The sequence below is a fragment of the Lactuca serriola genome, chromosome 9 (assembly GCF_051521515.1).
Source record: "Lactuca serriola cultivar US96UC23 chromosome 9, Lser_US96UC23_V15, whole genome shotgun sequence".
Taxonomy (NCBI): Eukaryota; Viridiplantae; Streptophyta; class Magnoliopsida; order Asterales; family Asteraceae; genus Lactuca; species Lactuca serriola.
In genome coordinates, this window is record NC_136416.1 from 156,303,806 (window position 1) to 156,323,090 (window position 19,285).

The 19,285-nt window shown below is 41.4% G+C and overlaps 1 pseudogene; it reads right to left on the reverse strand.

Annotated features, from left to right (window-relative positions):
- Window positions 1-274: 274 nt before the first annotated feature.
- On the reverse strand, window positions 275-393 carry LOC145077337 (5S ribosomal RNA; annotated as a pseudogene).
- Between the last annotated feature and the right edge of the window lie 18,892 nt (window positions 394-19,285).

Below are 19,285 nucleotides of genomic sequence, written 5' to 3' on the forward strand. Positions count from 1 at the left end.
TGACGAACTGATCCAAGTAAGAATGGCGTACCCTATTCATTAAGTTCCTGAATACTACGGGCGTATTGGTCCTATCTGAGGGGTATCATTATGGACTTGTAGTGTCCGCATTGAGTTCAGAAGGTTGCATTCAGGAAAACCTTCGCTAACACTCGAAACTGGTGATTTTCGAATCTTAGGTCCATTTCTGAAATGCACTTCGTTCCTTGCGGTTGACCAACCAATTCATCTATGCGAGGCAGAAGGTAATGATTTCTAATGGAAGTCCCGTCGAGGTTTGCACCACGAGGACTTCCCAAGGTGTTACCCATCATAGTACTTCTCTCGCCTAAGCAAGTTTAACTGCGGAGTTCTGATGGGATCTGGTGCATTAGCGTTGGTATGATCACATCCGCTAAAGTCTGTCTTCTTGAAGAATAAGACCGGAGCTCTCAAAGGTGAGGTGCTTGGTCTTCTCATTCCGTTGCTGAGTAGTTCGCTAAGTTGTCCGGACTGTTCTTGTATCTTTGTATATGTTTAGACTGTAGGGCGATCTGGTTGCAGGAGTCGTACTGGGTTCTAAGTTTGTTCACATGACGATGTGAGCACTTGGAATCTTGGGCAGTCTCCGTCCTGAAGTTCATATTAGAAGTCATACATGGTTCGTCAATCACAGTCTCATGTATACGAGCCGTATATAATTAAGATTGAAAATGTAGTCGAATAAATGATTCTTCTTTAACCTCACATCCCAACGAGGAAAAGAGTTAAAGTGGAATCATCAATTCTAAACCTGTAGAACCTTGATTATATACCACCCTTATGTATACATTCTTCAGCGATAGATCAACCATATGGGTCTTTGGATTGAACTTGACATACTGTATGAGTGGTACTTCGATGAGGTTTGCTGAGGTTTCTTCAGAAAGGATAGGAAACATGAGGTACTCCATGGATGAGTACTTCGGCGTTCTGGAATGATGGCTTCGCTAAGGCGATTTCGGAGAAAAAGATGTGCGCACAAAACTGGTATTGCGAGGATCGAGTTGACTCAAGTTGTATGATAATGTCAAAATCATATGGGAACTAAAGACATTAGATTTGAACAAAAGGCGTTACAGACAAAACACAACAGTGCAACCTTTAACAGAGTTACAGTACTTTAGATTTACTACAAGACTATTGCTGCGAACTAGGTATACTACAAAAGACAAGTATACGCAACACTATGGTTGTGGTGAGACTGGCATTACAAGAGAGACTGCCCGATAACGAAGAACTCAGGCGCAGATGGACGGGTTCTGATGATCACCGCAGGAGAAGCTACCCCAGAATCACCAACAAACAGCGGTATGTTTTCGAAATAAAAATTACTGTAAATTTTGATTTATATTTAATATAAGATTAAAACTTGGGGAAAATTTAAAGTAATAATAATAACTCACTCGTCTGAACAAGTCACAACATTCAAAAGAGAACTAAAGATCCGTATAGGTGAACTATAATGGCTTAGTGTGTACATCATGGTTGTGCATAGCTAAGATTTTACAGGCTTAGAGTGAGTGATTCCGCCTCATTTCCCGTTCCTTGTTTGGTTGTGGATTTAGGGCAGAGCCACTCAATCGACCGTCTTATTCATCTTAATTATATATAACTTGTATATGTCAGGCAATCATAGAGGTACCAAGGAGGATCATAATAAATAGTATCGACACTAGTTATCAAAGCACTTCCGCTGATAGTAGTCACTCATCTCGGTACGATTTGTGGCAATGGTAACATCAAGGAGAAAACTGAATAGAAAGCACTTGAAAGTCTACACAAAATACATTGTCAAGCACACTCAGGATACATCATCGTATAACAAACGTTTCTTTCAAATTGGCCTAACAGTTGTTTCTATATGGAGTCCGTTGTTATCATTCGTCATGGATTGGCGTGGTCCTCACCATACCAAATTCATGTGTTTCGAAAATCCAATTAATCGACAAATTAATGAAACCCTCGTCATTCGTAACGATAACCCGACCCAGACCTTAGTATTGTCTTTTGTCTTCTAAACCCCGAAGTACTCATGCGAGGAGTACCTTGCCCTCTGAAACCTTGTCGCCATATACTCATCAGACCTTCCCGAACTACCACTCATCCAATAGATCAAGTTCAATCACAGAGGATAATGACGACTACGGCCTACCTATCATTATTAAGTGTATACGCGAGGGTGGTATAGAATTAGGATTATGCGGATTTAGTATGTGTGTTTCCGCCCTATCTCCTGTTCCTTGTTTGGTTGTGGACCTGGGGCGGAGTTGCACATCCGACCATCTTACTAATCTTAATTATATACGACTTGTATACACGAGGTGTGATAGATGGACCAGGTATGAATCTTATCATGAGCATCAGGACAAAGTTGCCCAGGTCTACGAGTGGGTATTCTGCCATTCAGAGGAGTACAACCCCAGGAGTACTGCTAGGAAATCTAATTTCAAGACGAAATTCTATCTAACAGGGGGATGATGTGACAACCCATAAATTTCTATCTTGTAAAGTCAATCCAATCAACCAAAAGTCAGACTTAATTCTATTGCCTTTTAGCCTTGTTAAGGGTCATTCTAATGAGTTCTAAGCCTAGTACACTTAAGGATTGAGTGTTTTGAAGTATTAGCTCGATATCAGAAGGCTGCACCCAAACCAGAAAACCCAACACATGAGCTTCACGACCGTAAACCCTGTTCACGTCCGTGAACACTCTTCTAGTCGTGAACCACACTCCTTATATAAGAGATCACTTCATTTTTCTTCATCTCTCCAAGTTCCAGCCACAAACACTCCATTCTCTCTCAAGTATCATCCAAGAGAAGTTCTCATTTCACTCCCAAAACGTAAGCATTTCATCCCTTACTTGTTCATCCTTAACAACCCCTTTGTTCTAGCCTTGATTCATCACTCTTTGCCACCATCTTCAATATCTTCAAGATCTTGAAGGGTTTACGGCCATCAACCCTTCATAGGATCTTGGGCCGTAAACCCTCCCAAGGCTGTGAACTCCTTGTGATCAATCACATGCGATTATAACACTCCATTCTGAGTGATTCCTAGTTCCTAAGGTTGTTTCCCTTACATGTTAGTTGTTATATACATATATGTATCAATATATGTCATTTAGGATTCGTTTGTGCCTTGGGACTTCATTCGTGGAACTTCTCATCCTTACTCAAACCTTCAATTGAATCACCCACATAAGGTGAGTTCATACCTCCTATAATCAACCTTTTAAATGTTTTAAATGCTTTTAAGAGGGGGAATACAAGTTGAACACAATGATATTGTGTAAATATTTACCTGTGATGGCCATCACATTAAATGATTTCTTATGCTTTGGTAAGTGATCAAATCAATTCAAAAACTCTTTTAAGTTATGTTACTTTGTTATTTATAAAACTCTGTTTTTAAAGTACAAGCATAACTCGGTAGATAATTGAGTTTTTTCTACAAATCAGGGACAATACAAAACAAACATACTAAGTATAATAGGTATAGTTTAGGGGTTCAAAACATACTATAACTAGATCATGGAGGAACATATTATAACCAGAACAGGAAGGAACATACTATAACAAGAACAAGATAACAATAATGTGAAACCACTACTTCACGGCATAGCAATATACTTGTTACATCGCGTTTTGTAACCAGAGTCTCCTGGAGGGAGAGCAGGCATTGTGTGTATAGATCTATACAGGACTGCCAATCTCGCATCCTGACTGTTCACTACAGTTTGGCCAGCAGGCCAAGGGGTGACAAATATCACATCAGTTTCGGCATGTCACACCCCCGGAGCAGAGGGCGGAAACGTCCGGAGGCGGGTGACTTCATTATGCAGTATCATAACAATTGAATATACATGAAACAGAGCAATCCAACCATCATACATTGAGATAACAAACTTACATTATTTATATATTGTATTTGTTCTTCGAGTTACACAAAATATACATAAGTAGAAAACTTCAGACTACAGCTAAATGATCTTGCATCAGTGTCCCTTGTTACCTGCTTACGAGATCCCTGAGAATACAAGTCGTTTTGAAAAGCGTCAACTAAAAAGTTGGTGCGTTCATAAGCATTTTTGTATAAAATCGTTTACACTTGTTTAGAATCGTTCTCATTGTACTTTCGGAAAATCCGATATTTTCTATGAAATCGCTTGAAGTCTTGCCTTGAAAATCATGGTTATATGTGTGCATATCATTACTTTTGTTCATCCTTATAAGGAGTGATCTTTGAAAAGTATTGTAATTTGTGAAAACAAGTGGTGTCCTAGAATAGTTCTTTTAAATAGTAAAAGTCAACCATTTCAAGAAAAATCCCTTATTTTCAAAAAAGAAATAAGGTTGAAAATCTTGTTCCTCTTATTGAGTAAAATAGAGTGTGCGTTCTAGTTTATCATTATCGAAATCGTAGAAAAATCGTTTTCTCCAGAAAATCCTATATTTTCTGCTATAAAATATTCGTAAGTTCTAGTTTGTCGTTATCGAAATCGTAGAAAAATCGTTTTCTCCATAAAATCCTACATTTTTTGTTATAAAATATTTGTAAGTTCTAGTTTATCGTTATCGAAATCGTAGAAAATCATTTTCCATAGAGTCCTACGCTTTTTACTTTGTAAAATAACAGTATTTCGACTCTATACTCGTCAGGAGAAAGAATCATGGCAATTGTGGACATTCTACACGGTGAAAAGAAAGGACAGTCAACGCAACAAATGCGAACCATCACCTATCACGTATAGGACAATCAACACAACGTGCCAAATTTTATTTATGAGGTTTTCCTTACATAATTTTCTAGTTAATATAACATATTCTAGTGAGTCGCTATAACCATACTAATCATGACAGAGGCCTGTGTTGGCGTTTCTCAAGCGCCCTCGGTTTGGAAAAGACATTTGTCACCCTAGACTAGCCTGTCTAGCTGTAGCGAACAGCGAAGGTGCGGGGTGTCAACCTCGTATAGATCTATACATAAATTTCCGCTCTCCCTCCAAAAGACTTTGGCTATAACTCCTTACAAGAGTTTAGACGTACACTAATATTTTCATATTTAGGTACTTTTGAGATTTGTCTGTCTAGAATAATAACAACCTTTTGAGTTTATCGTTCGAAATGTACCAAGAATCTCGGTAGGGTTTCCTGTCGTCTCTTCCTTTCTAATTGTCAACTCCCTCGTAAGTCATCTCTGTTGGACAATTTCTCTTGAAATGTCCTGTTGCACCGCACTTGTGACAAACTGGACTTACTTCTGGGTTGTAACGTTTGGTTTTGAGGGCTAAGCATTTTAGATGATGTAATAGTCTAGGTCAACTATTGCAACTCTTTTTGAAGTAATAAAGATGAAATATTTGAATATTATGCGAATTATATGTATTTGTGTGCTTATAACTTAATTATAAAGGTATAACTAATAAAGAATAAAAATAAGCGACAAAATTAAAGTGTGAGATAACCCCGATATCTTTACATAAAGTTGTAGTGGTCGAAACAAGGATTCCGGGGGTATAAAGAACGCCGAAATCCGAGTTATAATGAACAAGTTATGACTCATTGAAGTTTCGCGACGGAACCGGCACGGCACCAGGAAGCGTAAATAGTGAATTTACAATGGAGGGATTTTTAGCCTTAGAAATCTAAACAAAAGTTGTAGTATATTTTAAACCGAGAACATACAAAAAAAAAGAACGCCCAAATCTGACTTCGTATGAGGAAGTTATGAATTTTCTAAGATTGGCTTAGTTGTGCACAACCCGAAACTCGAGTTTTAGATCGAGCAGTTTTTGGCCTATGCGACCTAAACGAGAATTGAAGATCTCATTAATAGGAACTCAACGATAAAAACACAGATGAAAACAGAGTCTGTATGTAGAAGTTATGAATTTTGCGCGGACATTTAACAATATAATCTCCTCGTAATGTTAAATTTAAGATCGGTCGAGAATTAGCCGACATAATCAAAATGAAAGTTGTAGATCTTATTTTTACCTATGTTGTAACTACCGTAAAATTCGAGCCAAACTAAAACACTTTAATTCATTCAAAAACCATTAAGTTCATACATTTGTTTTCAAAATAGTTTAAACATCATAGTATTTCCCCAGAACCTTATCACATAAATCATAAAACATGAGGAGCGGTACGATCACGCCTTCGCCTTGCCACGATCTCCTGAAGTACCTGAAACAAAACACTGAACTGTAAGCCCGGAAGCTTAGTGAGTTACCCCCAAAATACCAACCACACATAAACATACTCATAACATATCACGAATAGAACAACCATGCACATCGGGTCTACTGTGTGACTGGTCCGCCCGCACCGGGCCTTCAGTCCACCTGGTCCACCCTCCGTGTCTAGCCATGTACATCGAGTCTACAGTGTGACTGGTCCGCCCGCACCGGGCCTTCAATCCATCTGGTCCACTCTGTGAGTCTACAGTATGACTGGTCCTCCCACATCGGGCCTTTAGTCGGTCTGGTCCACTCTCCGAGCCTCGGCACGTCTAGTCCGGCCTCTTGGGGCCTTCAGCCTATCCGGACCGCTCATTGGGCCTTTGGAATATCTGTTCCACCCTGGGTATGTTGGCCTACAACACAAAGCAGGACCCGCCTCAACCCAACCCCCGTCAAACAACCATGTGCGCATAAAACCACTAATCACATAACAAATCCTTAACCAGACAAACAGTCTAACAGATCACATAGCATATCAACATCCTAACCAGGATTCCGACCTAACCGGTCACTAGCATAACATTACCCTATATACCGGGTACCGACCTTAACCAGGTCACTTACATAACACCATCCTAAATACCACGATACAGATCTAGCAAAGCAATAACATAACAAACAATATCCGGATTTCCATCCGATAAAGGGCCGGCCTTGGTGCCGTAGACCTTGTCGATATAGTGAGGATAACTCACCTGAAATTGCTGACTGAAAAGATAAGACCAACCTGCTCCAACCACCAACACGATCGTTGCCACTGAGCACCACCAAAGAACCAATTCCATAAATACCCATATTACCAAAGTACCCTTGGAAGTCAAAATGATTAACTCTTGGCCAAAGTCAAAGTCAACCTTCCTGGTTGACTCTACTCGTTGAGTCACCCCGTCGACTCGTTGAGTTCCCATACCCAAAAAACTCTCATAACACGACTTGACTCACCGAGTCGCCCCAAGACTCGCCGAGTCCAACGATCTCTGGGTCCCATCCTGTCCGACTCACTGGGTCGCCAACCGACTCACTTAATCCAAGGCTTTAACCAAAAGAGGTTGGGGTTCTGCGACCTGAATCGCCGAGTCCAAGGCAATCTTCCACAGACTCCCCGAGTTGTTCTTCCAACTCACTGAGTCCCTGCACATGTTCATACAACTCATCGAGTACACCCATGTGACTCGCTGAGTCTCTCTAGTTCTTAATCCATTCAGAGGCTTTTCGAGCCATGCAGGGGCTCCAATCCATAGATCCACCCTTCTACAATCTAACCCTCACATAAAGTTGCAAACTTTACGTGAAACCAAGGAGATATAAGCCCAAAACACACAAGGGTTAGGGTTAAGGACTAAGGGGCTTCACCAACAACTCTTAGATAGGAGCTTTATGACATTTTGGACCATCACAAGTCTAGATTTGAGGTAGCAACCTGAGATCTAAGCCTCTAACTCGGAATAGCTCTCAATCATACCAAAAATGCCCCAAATCTCAAAAGATAATAGATCTAGATGTAAAAGAACCCAAGCAACCAATTATTACCTCCAAAATAAGCTCCAACTGAAGTAGATCCCGGATCTACACCACTCCTTTGCAGCAAGACTCTTGATCTTCAAGTCCCTTTCCAAGATTTTCCCCTCCAAAGCTCTATTCTCTCAATTAATGGAAGCTCACTCGATTCTAGAGTTTCTTGATCTCAAAAGGGTAGCAAAGAGGCTGAGGGTGGGTTATAATGCGCTTTGTATAGGGCACAACACTCGGGATTAGGGTTTTCTCTCTTCAGCACCAACTCGTCGAGTCCAAGCTGGCGACTCGGCGAGTTGGCCACTTAGTCCGCGACCCAATCCCACTCTGACTCGGCGAGTAAGAAGACCTACTCATCGAGTCCCTTCTTTTATTTACACTTTTAGCCCTTCCTTGAACTTCTGAAATTTCGGGATGTTACAATTCTCCCCCACTTAAATTAGGCTTTGTCCTCGAAGCCTACGGCAACACAAACTTCCGGATGATACTCCCGCAATGCATCCACTGATCTCAACCGACCCAGATTCCTTCAAACACTGCTATCGAATCCCTAAAATCCATCTCTTCCCTTGCAGGGTCCTGATAACTGCTTCAAGTTGGCCACCGGCTTCTTTTCTTTGATGACAACACTCGTCAACTAAGTGCCACCTGATGACACTACCATACTTCCGTCTTACGCATTCATTCGCCGCCTGCGAAAACTGGATGTCATTAAAACGCACCGGGTCCTGACCCAATATTAACCCGCTATCCTTTGCCCAACTGGTGTTACTTCTATTAACTTGCACCGATGGAAAACTCAACCCGTTTCCTCCCCGAGTCAAATCCCTTACCGCGCTGACATGGTAGAACATCTCACAGCTTCCGAGCAACTCTCATGGACACCCAACTATAACGTATACACATCGTACCTGGTCTAATCAGCCTCAGGCTGGAAAACCAGGCATGCCTACGATGGTCCATCCATTCCTAGGATGGAATACCACTACATACATAACTCATGACCACAACCATAATTTGGGATCCAAGGAACTACCCTTGCATCACTTCCGAGCTCCCCCGACTCCGCAACAATGCTAACCGTTCCACAACCTCAACAGGCATCCAACCCGTATGCGCTTCCATACATCTGGTACAATCTCGGTGCTTATCAAAAAAATTTGAAGCACTTTCGATCATCCATTTACTCCGCTGCCTTCCTTTCAGAGGACCCACACTCCTTCCGGAGCTATATACCTTTCCTTTTTAGGAAGTATACTCAATAACCCTCACCGCACCAATAAGTGCCACTGAGCTAAACTCCACTCCACACTATCCATGTAGATCAACTGCTATTCTCGAACTCCCATATGCTCCGAATCCGATCACATACTAACTAGGCCCACGCACGGCCTCCAGTCAACTCCATCATCATGATCAATACTTGGGGCCAGACCATATCGATTACTATTGCATGGAGACATATTCACTCATTCTCCGCATACCAATCTACTAACACATACAGAGTCTTCAACATGACTGGACCGCCTTTCCAGGCCTTCAGCCTATCTAGACCACTCTCAGAACCTTCAGCATGTCTGGACCGCCCTCCTGGGCCTTTATCCTGTCTGGACTGTTCCCCGAGCCTTCGGCCTGACTGGTACGCCTCCCAGCTTTCAGTTTATCCGGACCGCTAAAAACTATCGTACGTCATCCTGAACCATCCTTCCCGAGAATCTCTCCCATGCAGTCTGTTCTAGCCCTCTTGGGGTTTCGAACTCCAGTTCCATTCCCGGAATCCTTTCCATGGCCTAAACCCAGGCCTCACATCAACCAACTACCTTACTTGAAACCATGGTCTGTTCCCTACCCCATTTGTCTATCACTTGCTCCAATCATGCCACATTCTCGGCTAACAACACTGATAAATCTAAACAGCTAACCAACCCTGGATACTTGCTGTTTTACCGGAGAATTTTCCAATTCTCCCCACTTAGTTTCCCAACCACTAACTTCCACTAATGAACCTGACATAACTCGATCGACCTTAATTGATAAAGTTCCCCCTCTTCTCCCGGACTAAATCCCTCTGGAGTGGGCAATCTTCACAGATTACTCCTCTGATATCGCACATCCCGAACTTCAAGGAAGTTCGAACCTCAACTGAACACTTCTCGCATCGCAGTTGCTATTCCTAGCAACGAGATCATATATCCTATCTTCCAATCACCTATCCTCTTGGATGCTAACCGACTACAACCCCTAACTACTAAGATCCTCGATCATACCATGAATCATGCGAAAAAGGAGAACAGATCTATAATACCACATAATCAACAAGATAACAAGATATCAAAATGGAAACATACTCGAAGTTGCATCCGGCTCTGCCCTGATCTCCTCTGTTGTAAGCTGGAAAGCCGCCCCTCAGCCCTCGGAGGCTCCTCTCCACCCTGACCTCCACCCGTAATCCTCAATGTGGCCGGTGCTGGAGCCTGCACCGGTCTTGCAACAAGTTGTGGACAGTTGACCCTCAAGTGTCCAACCTGATGACAATGATAACAGATCCTCATATACTGAGTCGGGACCGACTGATGACAATCCCTCGCATAGAGCCCTTCTTTCCCATACTTGCGACACGCGCCGCCGGACCTACAAGCTCCGGCATGACCCTTCCCACACTTCTCACAAGTGCGGCTGCTCTGAAGTCCAACCCTAGAGTCAACGGTTTTGGACCATTTTGGTGCCGGCTGCGACTGCACTGGGGCCTGCCTCTGCTCTCATAACTACAACTCCATCTCTAACTCCCGCCGCCTGGCAGCCTCCAAGCAAAGCCCGGTTTTCTATAAAACCCGTTGTAAGTGAGCTACGCCTACGCTATTTTTAATATAGCTTTTATTTAATTATAGTAATGTTATTAGGAACTTATAATAAGTACTTGGGCTATTATTATGGGTTATATAAGTATTGTTTAATGCTTATATAATAGTAATAATAGCTAGACTATTAATTAGTCTCGAAAAATAATAGACTATATCTAGTGGTAATAATACTAGGTTTCGTCAAATGAAATTATTTTTAAGAAGCGAAGCATTGTCTGAGTTCGAATTCACCACCTTTTCAAGTGAGTGCATGGTCCCTTTCATCTTACACATAGATATGAAGTATTTTATATAAACTACATGCTATGTGTGCATATTCTCTGTATACTTTCTATCTATGTTGGATGAACGATTTTATACAAGTTTTATATGATTTAAATTGTATATGTATTTTATATCTACAAAAATGTTGGGGTAAAACATGGGTAGATGTATTAGACGATGTGTTATAAAATGATGAGAGGCCTTGATGTTGTTGCTATTGATTATGTCATCTAGCGGAGTATGGATGACGACCACATACTCTTCTAGACAGTACAGTGGAACGCTAGCAGACTCGCAACCTGCAGGTGTTTGTGAATGATGTGCTCACCGGTGTATTCCATCCCCCACATGGTTGCCTTAAGGACATTTATTGCTGAGGAATCCCTTTAGCATCTGTGTCCATCCCGATTTTGATCCTTATTCTAGGTCCCTTATGATAGGTGTTTTAGGGACGTGATGTGAAGATAATGGGAACGTGTAATCGGGTTATTGTTGGTTGATGAAATTAATAAACTTATTTATTGTGGGTTGAAAACCCTATGTGCTCACCAGGCTCCCATGCCAGACCCACTCAGTTTCATGTATTACAGGTAGTGGTGCTCGAGCATAGATGTGATGTTTTGGATGAGGGATTACGGATATAGGCCTGTAGATATGAAATAATATAGTAAGGCTTATATTGTATTGTTTATGCTTTTGATCTGTATTGAACATGACATCCCGAGTATTTTTAATTAAATACATTTCTACGGAAATGCTTTGATAAATTTTTATTATATTTTATTTTGGGAACAAATTCCGCAACACTTTTATGAAAAATATTACTCTGATTTTCAAACAAGCATAAACAAAATCGGTCTTTTCTGGCCGTGAAAATAGGGATGTCATAGTTGGTATCAGAGCATTAGTTTGAGTGAACTAGGAATTTGTAGGATTTATAGACTTAAACTTAGAGTGCTAAGTGATCATTGTGAGATGAGAGCACTAGCTTATTTAGGAAAGTATGCCTAATATGCTTTATGTGCTAAATGATTTAAGTCGTATATGTTGTTATTTGTTCGGATTTATGGTCTGTTGCCGACCGAATCTGGAAACCTTATGGTTTAGGATTCTAAATGCACGACTATGATATTAGAACTAGCATGTAAACATTTCGGGGAGATAAGGATGATTTAAACGTCTATCCTAAATAAAGATCTAAATTCACCTTATTCGGTGTATAGATCAAAATGGAAAGAACCTGCAGTGAAGCTGGGAATGAAAATGGGAACAGAAATCAACCACCTGTGATTGAATAAATACCGGTTGTGGTAGCTGCTCCTGAGCCAAGCACGATGGCTGGAGTACAAGCGATCATCCAAATGATTTTGGATCGTCAAATGGAGGAAACCAGGCGTTTAGTCCAACAGAATCAAGAGGAAGCTACCATACCAATCGAACAGCCCAAAATGAATGATGGGCAGTCTGAAGGAGGTAACTACAGTGGGACTTTTGGTTAAGCCAACCCACCAATAGTTCGTCGAAACAACCAGGATGGTGGAAATGATGGATGTGGATGCAAGTACAAGGATTTCATGGCATCCAAATCACCGTGTCTATTTGGAAGCCTGACGCCGGTGGAAGTCATGAATTGGATCTTTGAGATGGAGACGATGTTTGAGAGTTGCGAGTGTAGCAACAGGAAGAAGACCGCTCTCGTGGTTCCTTTGTTGAAATCTGGAGTACTAAGCTGGTGGAAGCTACTAGCTGATTCAATGCCCAAAGGTGAAGCAAGCAAGATGTCGTGGGAGGATTTTCTAGTGCAGTTAAAGATGCAATACTGATCTGAGCAGGATCTTCTGGAGATCAACAACGAGTTCCAGAATCTGAAAAAGGGAAGAATGAGCGTTACTGAATACGTTGCGAGCTTTACAGAGAAAATGAAGTTTGTTCCTCACCTTGTCCCAACTAAACTCTCCAAGGTTAACAAGTTTTCCCTCAGATTACTAGCAGACTTCGGTCCAATGGTCAAGCAAACTACCACTCTGAAAGCCGTCATCTGGGCTGCTAAGAATGTGGAGACCCATATACGAGAGAAGGGTCTGGAGAGAGCGGAGGTGGGAGAGAAAATGAAATTTGATGGGTCGACGAAACTCAACAAGAAAATCAAGTTCTCAAGGTCCAGTACGCAGAAGTCTGGAGGAGGTGAAGCCAAATGGTGCGACAAGTGTAAGAAGAAGCACCAAGGAAAATGTGATGGAGGGGTCACCTGTTTCAAATTTGGAAAGTCTAGGCACTATGCCAATGAGTGCACATTCACTAAGAAAGTCTGTTATGAGTGCAGCGAGGAAGGGCACATTTCGAGGGACTACCCGAAGAAGAAGGAGGCAGGAAGACCCAACATTCCTCTGAAGCCGAAGGAAAGAGCCTTCCAGATGATGCTCGAGGCTGCGAAGGAGGCAATAGATGTCGCTTCAGGTACCTTTCTTGTAAATGGTTTGCTTGCCAATATACTGTTTGATTCTGGAGCAAACTACTCCTTTGTGTCACATAAGTTTGGTGGGAAACTAGCATTGCCCGTAGAAAAACTTGATAATGCGTTGATTGTAAAAGTTGCCAGTGGCAAGTTCATACTTGTTAGTGATCGTATTAGGAACGTCGTCTTCGACCTGAACGGAAACGAATTCCACGAGGAGCTACTACCCATAGAGTTAAACGGCTTTGACATCGTCTTAGGAATGGATTGGCTTAGCACCAACGATGTTGAGATTCTTTGCATAAAGAAGATAGTAAGGGTGAACCCACCCGGGAAAGATTCATTTATGGTGTACGGGGACAAACGCAGAGTAAATACTGGAATCATCTCCCTGATGAAAACCAGAAAATGTTTGTCCAAAGTATGTGCATCATATTTGGCATTTGTGATTGATGCTAAGAAGGAAAAGAAGGAGGTGCAGAACATATCAGTCGTGTGTGATTATCTAGATATCTTTCCTAAAGATCTTTCCCGGATTACCACCTGATAGACAAGTAGAATTCCGAATAGACTTGTTACCAGGGACGACACCAATAGAAAAAGCACCGTACCGACTAGCACCGACGGAAATAAATGAGCTTATGACGCAACTTCAGGAGTTGTTGGACAACAGTTTCATTCGACCTAGTTCATCACCCTGGGGAGCTCCAGTGTTATTCATGAAAAAGAAGGACGGAAGCATGAGAATGTATATAGACTACCGAGAGTTGAACAAGGCTACGGTGAAGAACAAGTATCCATTGCCAAGGATTGATGATCTATTCGATCAACTGCAAGGTTCGAGCTATTTCTCAAAGATCGATCTTAGGTCAGGATATCATCAGCTAAAGGTAAGAGAGCATGATATTGATAAGACTGCATTCAGAACAAGATTTGGGTACTACGAGTTCTTGGTTATGTCATTCGGACTAACCAATCCACCAACAGCGTTCATGGATTTGATGTATAGGGTTTGTAAACCATTCCTCGATAAATCTGTGATAGTGTTCATAGACGACATTATGATATACTCAAGAAGCCAGGAGGAGCATGGCGAGCATCTACGAGAAGTATTAGAAGTGCTGAAGATGAAAAAGTTGTATGCAAAGTTCTCCAAGTGTGATTTTTGGATCCGAGAAGTCCAATTTTTGGGTCATGTGGTTAACCAAGAAGGAATAATGGTTGACCCAGCAAAAATCGAAGCTGTAATGAAGTGGGAACGTCCAAAGAGTCCCACAGATATTCGAAGCTTTCTATGATTAGCCGGACATTACCAACAATTTATCCAAGGCTTTTCTTTGATAGCTGCTCCATTGACAGCGTTGACCCATAAAGGAGCTACATATACATGGAGCGAGAAGCACGAACAGGCATTCGAGAAGCTAAAGAAGAAGTTATGCGAAGCACCAATACTTTCTTTACCCGATGGAATTGAAGACTTCGCAGTATACAGTGACGCATCTGGAGTCGGGTTGGGTTGTGTTCTGACCCAAAGAGAAAATGTGATAGCATACGTATCTCGACAATTGAAGGAGCATGAAAAGAACTACCCCACTCATGATCTGGAGTTGGAAGCGGTAGTATTTGCCTTAAAGATACCGAGGCATTACCTCTATGGCACGAAGTGCAAACTTTTCACTGATCATAAGAGTCTCCAGTATTTCTTTAATCAGAAGGAATTGAATATGAGGCAACGACGCTGGCTAGAATTACTCAAGGGCTACAACTGTGAGATACTTTACCACCCCGGTAAAGCAAACATTGTCGCTGATTCTCTAAGTAGAAAATTCAATCTTGAAAGGAAAAGGCCAAGAGCGTTGAGAATTGAAGTCGTCTCGACGATTGTGGAAAGCATCAGGAAAGCTCAAGAAGAAGCTTCAAAGAAGAATGACCTAAAAGAAGAACATTTGGGAAAAACGTTGGTGTTCGGTACAAACCGTCAAGGACTGAAGGTATTCCAAGATCGGATTTGGGTACCTAAGACGGGAGGAATAAGAGATCTTCTGATGGAAGAAGCGCACAAGACCATGTTCTCGATTCATCCCGCAACACTAAAATGTATAGGGACCTAAAACCCTACTACTGGTGGCAGACGATGAAACTCGATGTTGCGAAGTATGTGGCCGAGTGTGTGACATGTGTGAGATTTAAGGCACAACATCAGAAACCGTATGGTAGTTTAGAACCTTTACCTGTACCCATGGGTAAATGGGAAGACATCACCATGGATTTTGTGACTAAACTGCCCAGGATGAAGAACGATCACTACATGATTTGGGTGGTCGTGGATCGTTTCACTAAGAGTGCACACTTCATAGCAGTGAACGAAAGGTGGTCTATGGATAAGCTTGCAAATGCTTACGTGAATGATATAGTAAGACTTCACGGTGTTCCTCTTACGATTGTATCAGATTGTGATAGTCAATTCACGTCAAGGTTTTGGAGAAGTCTATACGAGGAATTGGGTACGAAATTGTGTTTAAGTACAGCTTACCATCCGCAGACTGATGGCCAGAGCGAAAGAACGATTCAAACACTTGAAGATATGCTAAGAGCATGTACCCTGGATTTCCAAGGTAACAGGGATGAGCACTTACCTTTGGTAGAATTTTCCTTCAACAACAATTTCCACTCGAGCATCAAGATGGCACCCTATCAAGCTTTGTATGGACATAAGTGTTGTATGCTGTCTTTCTGGCTTGAGGCTGGAGAAAAGTAGTTTATGGGCACTGAGACAGTCCATGAGACTGCTGAAAAGTTGAAGGCGATCAGGGAAAGAATGTTAGCAGCTCAGGATCGTCAGAAGAGCTATGATGATAAGAAAAGACTACCGATGACCTTTGAAGTTGGGGATTTAGTTTTGCTTAAAGTCTCACCGTGCAAGGGACATATAAGATTTGGGAAACGAGGGAAGTTGAGTCCAAGGTTTATTGGGCCATTCAAAGTTCTTTAGAGGATTGGGAACCAAGCTTACAAGCTCGAATTACCCGAAGAACTAGATGGTGTTCATAACACTTTCCATGTGTGTTATTTGAGGAAGCTCGCAGGAGAAGTTCCTGACATAATTCTGATCTCAGAGTAAAGAATAGATGAGAATAAAAGGCTGATCGAAGAGCTCGAGGCAATTGTTGATCGTAAGACTAAGAAGTTAGGACGCAAGATGGTCGACTTAGTGCTAGTCCGTTGGAAACATTCGAATGGGCCGAATCTCACTTGGGAAACAGACAGTGACATGATGAGTTGCTATCCGCATCTGTTTGCTGATGCATGATTCCGGGACGGAATCATCCTAAGGGGGAGAGAATTGTAACGCCCGAGTTTCAGGGCTAAGCATTTTAGATGATGTAATAATCTAGGTCAACTATTGTAACTCTTTTTGAAGTAATAAAGATGAAATATTTGAATACTATGAGAATTATATGTATTTGTGTGCTTATAACTTAATTATAAAGGTATAACTAATAAAGAATAAAAATAAGCGTCAAAATTAAAGTGTGAGATAATCCCTATATCTTTACATAAAGTTGTAGTGGTTGAAACAATGATTCTTGGGATATAAAGAATGCCGAAATCTGAGTTATGACGAAGAAGTTATGACTCATCGAAGTTTCGCGACGGGATCGGCACGCCACCAGGAAGCGTAAATAGTGAATTTATGATGGAGGACTTTTTAGCCTTAGAAATCTAAACAAAAGTTGTAGTATACGTTAAACCGAGAACATACAAAAAAAAGAACGCCCAAATCTGACTTTGTATGACGAATTTATGAATTTTCTAAGATTTGGCTTAGCAGTGCACAACCTGAAACTCGAATTTTAGATCGAGCGGTTTTTGGCCTACACGACCTAAATGAGAATTGAATATCTCATTAATAGGAACTCAACAGTAAAAAGACAGATGAAAACAGAGTTCGTATGTAGAAGTTATGAATTTTGCGTGGACATTTAACAATATAATCTCCTCGTACTGTTCAATTTAAGATCGATCGATAATTAGCCGACAGAGTCAAAATGAAAGTTGTAGATCTTATTTTTACCTACGCGTGGATATAAAGAACATCAAAAACGGACCTCGTATGTGAAAGTTACGGATTTTAGAAGTCGGAAGTGTGTTGTGCGAAAATGGGTGACGTGGCACAATCTTGGTCATTGCTTTCTCCCCAAGTCTTGACACCAGATGGTGACATGTGGCACCAAGTTCAGCCATATTTCACCCTATAAATAGAACCTCTCCCACCCTCACTTTCTTCACACCTTTCCCATTCTTTCTTCTCTTTACTCTCTCTCTAGCCTCGAAACCCCCCGAAAAGCCTAGGGAACCTCCCTAGCACGAGGCGGAAGCCCCAGAGTGCTCGACGGCTCCGAGAAGAAGAGCTTTTCGGCTCGGGAACGCTGCTCCAAGCAAAGCCTGGTTTTCTATAAAACCCGCTGTAAGTGAGCTACGCCTACGCTATTTTTAATACAACTTTTATTTAATTATAGTAACGTTATTAGGAACTTATAATAAGTACTTGGGCTATTATTATGGGTTATATAAGTATTGTTTAATGCTTATATAATAGTAATAATATCTAGACTATTAATTAGTCTCGATGAATAATAGACTAAACTCTAGTGGTAATAATACTAGTGTCGTCAAAGGAAATTATTTTTAAGAAGCGAAGTGCTGTCTGAGTTCGGAATCACCACCTTTTCAAGTGAGTGCATGGTCCCTTTCATCTTACACATAGATATGAAGTATTTTATATAAACTACATGCTATGTGTGCATATTCTCTGTATACTTTCTATCTATGTTGGATGAACAATTTTATACAAGTTTTATATGATTTAAATTGTATATGTATTTTATATCTACAAAAATGTTGGGGTAAAACATGGGTAGATGTATTAGACGATGTGTGATAAAATGATGAGAGGGCCTTGATGTTGTTGTTGTTGATTCTGTCATTTAGTGGAGTATGGATGACGACCACAGACTCTTCTAGACAGTCTAGTGGAACGCTAGCAGGCTCGCAACCTGTAGGTGTTTGTGAATGATGTGTTCACCGGTGTACTCCATCCCCCACATTGTTGCCTTAAGGACATTTATTGCTGAGGAATCCCCTTAGCATCAGTTTCCATCCCGATGTTGATCCTTAGTCTAGGTCCCTTATGATAGGTGTTTTAGGGACGTAATGTAAGGATAACGGGAACGGGTAATCGGGTTATTGTTGGTTGTTGAAATTAATAAACTTATTTATTGTGGGTTGAAAACCCTATGTGCTCACCAGGCTCCCAAGCCTGACCCACTCAGTTTCATGTATTACAGGTAGTGGTGCTCGAGCATAGATGTGATGTTTTGGATGAGGGATTATGGATATAGGCCTGTAGATATGAAATAATGTAGTAAGGCTTATATTGTACTATTTATTCTTTTGATCTGTATCGAACATGACATCCCAAGTCTTTTTAATGTAATACATTTCTACGGAAATGCTTTGATAAATGTTTATCATATTTTATTTTGGGAACAAATTCCGCAACACTTTTATGAAAAATATTACTCTGATTTTCAAACAAGCATAAACAAAATCGGTCTTTTCTGGCCATGAAAATGTGGATGTCACAGTTGATGTCGGAGCGACGCATGGGGTCGGGGCCCTACAGTAGCTGGAGGTGTGTCCCATCTTGTTGCACCTTTTACAACGAAATGTCTGGTAGGCTCCCCAATGATGGTATTTGCACTTGTTGTCGGGTGGATTGATCCCAAAATATGATTGTCTTGATGTAGGAGGAGTAGGGTTAATAGGGGTAGGGACTAGTCCCTCTTGTTGCCTTTGAGTAAGCCTCTAAGTCGAACTATCTCCTTTTTCGTTCCCGAACTTTCGTTTCTTGTTCTTAGGTTT